We start from the raw sequence: 9,090 nt of genomic DNA, 5'->3' as shown, positions 1-9,090 counted from the left end.
TTAAGCACCATTCTAAGTTTCTAAAAGTTTCTTCAGAAATACTTTGTACGTCAGGGTTGTGTGTTTGCGTGTCGGGTTGCATGAGGGATGGGGGAGACAGGTGTGGGTGACGACATGCCAAGCCAAGATTCAGAGCAAAGGCAAGATGAACCAGTAACATCCGTGTGGTTAGATGAACCAGTAACATCTCCGGGACAACCCCCTTGGCCGATGACGAGCGACGCTCGGGTGGTTTATTTGGCTCCCGAAGTATCCTGATCCTCCTCCAACAGTGGTGCCAATCCTGGCACCCAGCACAGTATCACGTGCTTCCTGGTAGACACCAGGCACTGCGTGCCTTGGACATACAGTGTGACTTCGGACATCGGCCTTGCTGTCTTGAAGTCTGCCTCGCTTCCCTTACCAAATCCGCTCAGCCATTTGGCCAGCAAACATTCGCTGCTACACACCGCGCGGGCCAAGCTCTGTGTGAGACGGTGACGACCGAGGGGGGCGAGCGTGCCAGGGTCACGGCCTGTAGGAGGCTGCCCCCCCCCCAGCAGGGAAGACAGACAAGCAGACAAGCACCTGCAGTCAAGGGTGAGGCACGTGGTGATGAGCCGGCACCAGGAGCCGCGAGACCACTCGTCTTGAGCGGCCAACCTCACCCGGCGGTCACGCGGAGCAACTCCAGAGGCGGTGACAGTTACCGCTGAGATCGCCAACCCAGCAGACGCTTAGCAGTTATCCCTATAAAACTACTTAGGGCAAACGTGGGAGGAGAAAGCATGGATGGGGCCATTTAAACAGAGAGCAGCACTGCAAAGGTCTAGAAGCAAGAGACAGCACGGTGTGTCTGAGGACCAAGGAGAAATGGGTATGAACAGCAAAGGACACGAGAAGCTCCCGTGAAGCCCCCACAGAGGTAGGCTGTGACCTGGCATTGAGGGCTGCATCAGCCTGTCGAGGGGCAGTTGATCACCACGCCAAGGACAACGAGACACAACGGAAAGCACCCACGCGAAAGAGTGACGTGATCCCATTCACACTTTTAAAGGCATTTTTTTTTAAGTTTTTATTTATTTATTTGGATAGGGGCAGAGACAGCGTAGAGTAGGGGAGGAGGAGGGAGAGAGGGAAAGAGAGAACCCCAAGCCGACTCTGCAGCGTCAGCACAGAACCCAATGCGGGGCTCAAACTCCCGAGCCATGAGATGATGACCTGAGCCGAAATCAGGAGTTGGACGCTTAATGACTGAGCCACCCAGGCGCCCCCATTTGCATTTTTGAAAGAACACTGGAACTGCGCTGAGTGGAGGGAAAACGACGTTGAATGTGTGGAGACCAGCGTATTAGTTTCTCGTGGCTGCCGTAACACGTTACGGCAGATTTGGCAGCTTAAAATAAAAGCAACGTATTTACCCTTGCGCAGTTCTCGGGACAAAAGTTCGAAATCAGTTTCACTGGGCTGAACTCCCGCGTGTCGGGAAGACCACCCTCTCTCTGCTCCCGGACTCTTCTGGCCTCTGGTGGCGGCCAGAATTCGCTGGCTTAGAGCCTCGGCATTCCAACCCCCGCTTCCCTTTTCACGTGGCCTTCCCTGTGTGTCTGAACTGCCCCCGCCTTTTCCCTACCAGGACACCTGTGATGGCGTCGGGGACCCCTCTGGACCATCCAGGAAAATCTCCTCCTTTTCCAGGTCTCCAGCTCTTCCATATGGTTGGTAAGAATGAAAGATGGTCACTGTGGAAAACGGTGCGGAAGTTCCTCAAAAGATCAAAGACAATTATCACAGGCTCCTGTGATTCCACTTCTGGGGATGTGCCCCCAAAGAATTGAAAGGAGGGACTCGAACTGACACTCATCCACCCGTGTCACAGCAACATGAGTCCCAGCAGCCAAGAGGTGGAGGCAACTGAAGCATTCACCAGCAGACGAATGAATGGATTAATAAAGTTCAGTACACCCATACAACGGAAGACGACTCAGTGCTCAGCGTCTGCTTGGGATTCTCTCTCTCTCTCTCTCTCTCTCCCTGCCCCTCCCTGCCTGTGCTCTCTCTCTCTCTCTTTCTCACAATAAATAAACTTAAAAAAAAAAAAAAAAACTCTGACACACTACAACATGGATGAACCCCCAAGACATCATGCTCAGCGGAATGAGCCAGTCACAGAAGGACAAATACTGTTGGATTCGCTTACCTGAGGTCCCCAGAGGGGTCAAATTCATAGAAACAGAAAGTAGAACGGTAGGACTAGAGTGGGGATCCGAGGGAAAGGCAGAGTTTAATGAGTGCAGGGTTTCGGTTCTGCAAGATAAAAGGAGAGCTGGAGAGGGAAGGCAGTGAGAGTCGCACAACAGCGTGAATGTACTTAAACGCCACTTTGCACTGAAACATGATTCAGATGGTCGCTTTCATGTTGTACGTTTCACCACAATTTAAATTAAAAAAAAAAAAAAAAAAACCTTAATCACATCTGCAAAAACTTTCCCACACAAGGTGCCACCTGAGGTTCCAGGAATTGGGGCCTGGAATTTGGGGGCCGCCGTTCAGACCACTCCGCTCGGTTAGGAAACTCGCGCAGTTGTGCGGAGCAGACAGAACAGGGGCTCGATGCTGGAGCCGCTGAGAGGCGCGGCCGGTGGCGCTGGGAGCGAGGGCGAGGGGAGAGTCAGCCTGCCCCCACCCCCACCCCCCCACCCCCCGCCCAACCCCTGGTTTCTGGCTCTGCCGCTCTCTTGTTCATCCTCCCCGGGTCTCTTTGCTGCTCGGTAAAAGTGAAGGAAATAAACTGAACAAGTCCACGTGGCATTGACCAGTCAACGCATTAATCCCCAGAAAAATCTCAGAGATGGGGACTACTATTGTCGGGCCCATTTTGTGGATGAGAAAACCAAGGCACAGAGAGGTTAAGTCAGTCGTGCAAGGAGACGCAACCATGCCTGGATTTGAACCCGAACTCCAGATTTCGCGCTCTCGGACACTACTCTGTCGCCTCTCTTTCCTTAACCAAGCTGTCCCCTGAAACCAACTCCAAAGCTAACGGCGAAGACCCCAATAGTTAAATGAGCTGAAGTAAGTTTCTTACCAAAAATGGGCAGGTGACAGGTAATGGGCCAGACGATGCTTCTGTTAAGCACGAAGATACAGAGCCCAGGGATCAAGACCCTCTTCTTCGTTGTGGTCGTTTGCCTCACGATACAGCTGACTGATGAGGAGAGGTGCATGAGGACCAGGAAATGGCAGATAATTTATGAGATCCCTTCCTGAACCACCAGAGTTTCATGGCAGCTACCCAATTACCTTCCAGGGTGAGGGGAAACCAGCAGGAAGGGCGGCCATGTGGGTTGGTGCTGGGAAGCATCCTGGGAAGTACACTGGTATGGAAGCAGAAGGAAGCAACTAGAATTGGGTTGAACCACGGAAGTGGAAGTAAGCTGGGAGGAGTGAGCCCAGGGAAGGCATGGGAAGCAAGCCACAGACGGTCAGGAATAGCCGGGGGAGACAGGAATGAGTGGTGTTGCAGCAAAGAGGTGAGGACCGTGGTGATGTCCCCACAAGGTCCTGGGTGTTTGTGCCAGCTGAAGCTGGGAACAGTGAGAGGGTCAGGGAGCCCCGGCAGGCCAGGCCACGGTTGCCGAATGACAACGCCCACCGCCAGGATGGCAAGTCCATCTGGGATGAACCTTTCACCTTCCTAATCTCAGCCTCACTCCCGGACCTCACGCCATATTTCCATCAAGAGAGCTTGGGTCCCAGAAGGCCTTGGAGAGAAGACCCATCAGAGGAGGGAGTGATGGGGAGTCAGGTCACACTTCCCCCTAGGCGTGCAGGGAAAAGTCTTCATGAAACAAAACTTTAGGGCAGTAACAGCAAAAATTGGCAAAGAAAGTTACAAATGGCTGCAATGGAACAGTGGTTTCCCAAGATCAGCTGAGACCTTCAGTGCCAGTCCTGACATTGTTCCAGGTCAGCCTCAACTGTACCTCATCAGCGGCTTTCCCACTAGAGTTTCCAGCATCGCTGAAGAACACAAAATATAAAGATATCACCAGAGCGAGGGCTTTTGACCCTGCAGAATACCCACTAAATGGTTTCTGTATGGTGTTTTTTTCCCCTACCAGGGGCGTAGGGGATGCCCAAGTTTTGGTCCCCAAACCAGAAAGGCCGTGGGTGCCTCAAATAGAGCTGGGAGTTTTAGTGCAGTCCCCACGGGGACCCCGGGGGGTCCCACTTCACCCTTGGTGCCACTGCAACCCCCATCCCCTCTGTCTCGCAGCCCACCTGCCTTCCCCTCACTCCTCCACTCACAGAAAGGGTTTGCCTACAGGGACTTCCCATCTGTCTCACCGAAAGTCAAGGCTCTCAACTTTACTGTGCCCCGAAATCTCCTGAGGGGGTTTATCTAGGCCCCGCCCACGGGGGGTGTGGGTAGAGCCCAGGAATCTGCATGAACAAGCATCCCAGGTCCTCCTGATGCTTCTGGATCTGTGTGTGGGCTGGAATCTCCTGCAGGCCAGACAACCTGGTCTCTCGCCTGGACCTCGTGCACTGGGCACGCACTCTCCCATGCACACTCCTACGCACACCCACGCCGACCACGCGCACACTCTCGGGGCTGGAGGCTGCAGGACGCACGGGAAGTGTTCGGTCTCCTTTGCTCGATCATCCCTGGCGCAGTGGGAGCCTGTGAAGGCACCGCATAATGATGATGTTCAAGTGCCTCGGAACACCTCGCCTGCCGACAGCTTCCCATCCAGAAACCACACAGTACAGTAAAAAACAGAAAAAAGAAAGCCGTTAGACCCCAGTGAATGTTATTTTTAATGAAAGTGGTACATTTTGACTCACAATGTTGAAACCAGATTATAAATGAGTCATCAGTGAATCAACCACAAAGAGCCTTTGTGAAGGTGATTTACAGGAGGGCTCTGACGTCTGCTGTCCCTTCACATGCTTCGCAGAGATGCTGTCAGGCTTGGAGTTGGTCTGGGGCATCTGCTGCCGCGTCAGCGCAAAAGGATGCTGTGCTGTCACCAATGGGATTCCCCAGGCAGCCGGCGCTGCGGTCCCACCCACAGAATGAAGGCAGCCATCACTGAATGAAGCTTGTGGCTGCATCACAGCCGCTGGCTTCTAGGTGGTGACGAGCAGATACTGGAGAGAGTTCCAGGCCATCTGTTCCTCCCATGTTCCCAGACTCCTCCTAAATGCCCACACCCTGGCACCTGGTCTTCAAGGGGAAGCCCAGCACGAGGGCAGAAGAGCAGGACTTACGGGTGGACAGACCTGGGCTTGAGTCCTGGGTCTAAAGGAGAGTCAGGCAGCTGCCTCGCTGTCCTCCTCTCCGAAATGGGGACGTTATCACCCGCCCTGCGGCCCCCACAGGAATGTTGCAGGGTTCTCGTGGGAACACGCACGTGAACGTGGTTTGAACTCTATCGTTGGCTGTCCCAAGGTGAGCGGTCAGCCGACGATGAAAACCTTGCTGTCTGAGTGTGCTTTCACAAACCAGCAACCCCTGCCTGGGGCAGAAACGGGCACCCAGACCAGGGGAACTGGCGGGGCGGGGCGTGGCGAGAGGCTCCTCCCCCCCTGCCCAGTTAGGAGACACGATCGCTCATCTTTCCTCTTAGAACAACAGGACACACGGAGGCCAGGGGGTAAATCCACACCCAAGTAGATCCCATGGCCCCAGCCAGAAGGGAGACGGCCCAGGCTCTCCAGAATACTACCTGGTGGCCACATCCCAAAGACAAAGGACCCTTCAGGCCATTGTGCGGGATGCGGCCCGGCTCCTATGCCCTGGTGGCCTGCTCACAGCTGCCTCCAATGGGGCAGAAATCTGCAGCAGAGAAGAAAACTCCCATGACAACACCAGGGACAGGAAGGTCAGTCTGGTAGGACAGCAGACCACTGACCAATCCGGCAACCCAGAACAGCCTGGTCGACTGTGAACGCTGCCGTCTACACAACAGAGCCTACCGTGAGCAAACCTGTGACTCACATACAGTAACTACTCGGTAAATATTAGCTAGGAAGTGTGGAACCAAAAAAAAAAAAAAAAAAAAATCCCCAAACAAGGTAAGGAACTCATTAAATCAGCAAAAGAGAAAGAAGGCAGAAGAAAAGAAAAAATGCTTAACAAAGCCAACTGAATGCCTCTCTGTACAACAAAGAGGCATGACCGGTATCGGTATGAAAGAAGAAGAGGGGGGAAAAAGCAGGCTTTCAAAGTCAGATAACTCTGGACTTGAACGTCAGCCTCCCCCTTGCTGGTTCTGGGTCCTAGGAGAGGCAATGTGTTGTCCCGGGGCCTCCATTTCTTCAGTGGCCTTCCTCCCAAGATTTCTGTGAGGCTCGAGCAGACTCAGCTATGTGTTGTACCGGCACAGTGTGTGGAGGAACGTAATTAACACTCCATAAATGTTGGCTCCTTTCTGGGGCGCCTGGGTGGCTCAGTCAGTTGAACGTCTGACTTCGGCTCAGGTCATGATCTTGCAGTCTGTGAGTTCGAGCCCCATGTCGGGCTCTGTGCTGACAGCTTGGAGCCTGGAGCCTGCTTCGGATTCTGTGTCTCCCTCTCTCTCTCTCTGCCCCTCCCCCGCTCATGCTCTGTCTCTCTCTCTCTTGTCAAAAATAAATAAACATTAAAAAAAAATTTTTTTTAATGTTGGCTCCTTTCTGTGGGAGATTGCAAAATGTGGCCCCAAATCTTGGTAAGCATGCCGATTGGCAATGACTGAGCTGCTACTCCTATCAAGAGTTACAGTCTGTTTCCTTTATCCTTGAATCTGGGCTAAGCTGTGACTTGCCTTAACAAATCGAATTTAGCAGACCTAACAGTGTGTGACTTCCAAGACTAGCCCTTGCAGCTTCCACTTTTGCCCTCTTGAAATGTACCCTTGGACCGCCATGTTGGGAAGCTGGCGTAGCCTACTAGAAGGGGAGAGACCATATGAAGGAGAAGTGAGCGCCACCCCCCCAACTTGACCACTAGCACCAGCTGCCACAATGTGAGAGAGGCCATCCTGAGATGAATGTCTAGCCCAGTTGAGCCTCTGGCTGGATGAAGCCACGTGAGTGAGCCCAGGGAAAATCGGCAGACTGCCTAGCCAACCCATAAAATCATGAAAAATAATAAATCTTCTGTTAAGTCACTAAGCGCTAGGCCGATTTAACATGTGGCAAATTCTCACTGAAATGCCTTTCCTATCCCCACCTCCAAGATATCCTCTGCCTTGAGTACTCTTGAATTTCCCTTTTACACCTGGCAGATTATTCAATGAAAAACTGAGAATTTATGGGGACCAAGAGCTGTGATCGGCCTGTCATAAAATCATCTTCATGCCCACATGTTACAATAGTTCACCAATCAAACAATTAAGAGGCATCTACCAACCTACACTGATAATTAGCAAGACTGCCTTTTCTCCCTTTAAAGCAGACCACAAATTCAACTATTTACCCCTGCTTCCAGCACATTCTCTTGCCTGAAGAGTGGCAGTAGTCTTTCTCATTGGTCTCTCCCTCTGAATTCTCTCACCCCACGCAGTGCTGTTCTCCACAGAGGGAATTTTGAAATGTATTCACTCATTCAACAAAAATTTAGTTTTGACCAGAAATATCTACCTCTGTGGAATTACCATTCTGGCTGACAATTTAAAAAATCGATAAGTAAATTAATAAATAAAATATGTGGTAATAAATGCTAATTAAAACAATGAAGCAGGAGAGGCGCTTGGGTGGCTCAGTCAGTTAAGCGTCAGACTCTTGGTTTCAGCTCAGGTCATGATCTCACAGTTTCATGAGTTCAAGCCCTACATCGGGGCTCTGCGCTGACAGTGTGGAGCCTGCTTGGGATCCTCTCCCTCTCTCTCTGCTCCTCACCCCGCCCCCAAAATAAATAAGTAACCTTTTTTTTTTTTTAATGAAGCAGGAAAGGTCTGAGTGGGGGAATAGGTAATGTTGGGAGGGTCTGCAATTTTAGATAGGGCATTCAGCACAGGTTTCGATGAGACAGAGACATCTGAATAAATACCAGTGGGAACATCCAAGTGTAAAGACCTTGAAGCAGAACCATTCCTGGCATGCCTCGGAAACAATAAAGAGGACAATAAAGAGTGTGCCTGTAGTGTAATAAGCACAGTGGAGAGTTGTATGAGATGAGTTCGGGGAGGTAACAGGGAAGAGAGGTAGAGAAAGTCAGATTACATAGCACCTTATAAGTCAATGTAAGGATGTAGGCTTTTGCTCTAGTGACATGGAGAGTCACTAAAGCATTTCTTATCATGATGTGACGTGATCTGATACACATTTTAATAACACCATTCTGGATAATGCATTGAATACGATATCATAATTTTTGAATCCTCCCAAATCCCATCATGAGAAATAGACGGTACCAGGAGTACAGACAGCAAAACCAAAATTCACGGATCACATGTAGCACAAAACCAACTGACAAAAGTATTGGGGGACAAAGTCCCTAGAATATAAATGGGTGAGGGCAAACCAACAGATACAAGACCTGAGTAATATTAATATCTGTACAAGAAGAAGCAGAGAATCAGGGATCAGACAAAGCTGAAAATCCCAGAGTACTGAACGGGTACTCGGTGGAAAGCTGACAGAGACAATTTGAGAATAGCAGCTATAACTGGAAGGGTTTTACCCACTCAGGTCATGGGTGAGTTCAAGGGGTTTGCAGTAAAGATCTGGAAGGGGTGGAACTGTCTGAGCCAAAAAAACAGATGAAAGTGCCACCTAAAAAGAATAAGGGGAAAAGAGCCTAGAGACCTCAGAAAGTCAGCTACCACGGTCTTGAATACTGCATGGAGACAACAGAAGGGGGAATTCTAGAGTAGTGAAGTCAGAGAAGCCAAGTGGAACTACATCTTCTACAAATTCAGAAGAATGAATTTCCTATAAAAGTTTTCAACACACAAAAAAGTAACATAGAAAGTCATTCAGGAAAAAATATAAAAATGACAGAATTACATCCCTAGAGACTATAAAACATGCCAGAAAGACATGCTCACAAAACAAATGAAATCTACAACTTATTTCTCCCAAATACCTAAAAGAACAACATAAATCAGAGCTAGAAAA

The 9,090-nt window shown here is 50.5% G+C and overlaps 1 long non-coding RNA gene across 1 annotated transcript; it reads right to left on the bottom strand.

Annotated features, from left to right (window-relative positions):
- Window positions 1-4,779: 4,779 nt before the first annotated feature.
- Window positions 4,780-5,951, bottom strand: LOC122231843. The gene is made up of 2 exons (XR_006209098.1): window positions 5,257-5,951; window positions 4,780-5,115 (listed from the first exon to the last, which is right to left on the bottom strand). It is a non-coding gene; the product is annotated as an uncharacterized LOC122231843 (long non-coding RNA).
- Between the last annotated feature and the right edge of the window lie 3,139 nt (window positions 5,952-9,090).

Source organism: Panthera tigris, chromosome D2, assembly GCF_018350195.1.
Source record: "Panthera tigris isolate Pti1 chromosome D2, P.tigris_Pti1_mat1.1, whole genome shotgun sequence".
In the NCBI taxonomy this organism is placed as follows: Eukaryota; Metazoa; Chordata; class Mammalia; order Carnivora; family Felidae; genus Panthera; species Panthera tigris.
This window is presented reverse-complemented; position numbering and strand designations above follow the sequence as displayed.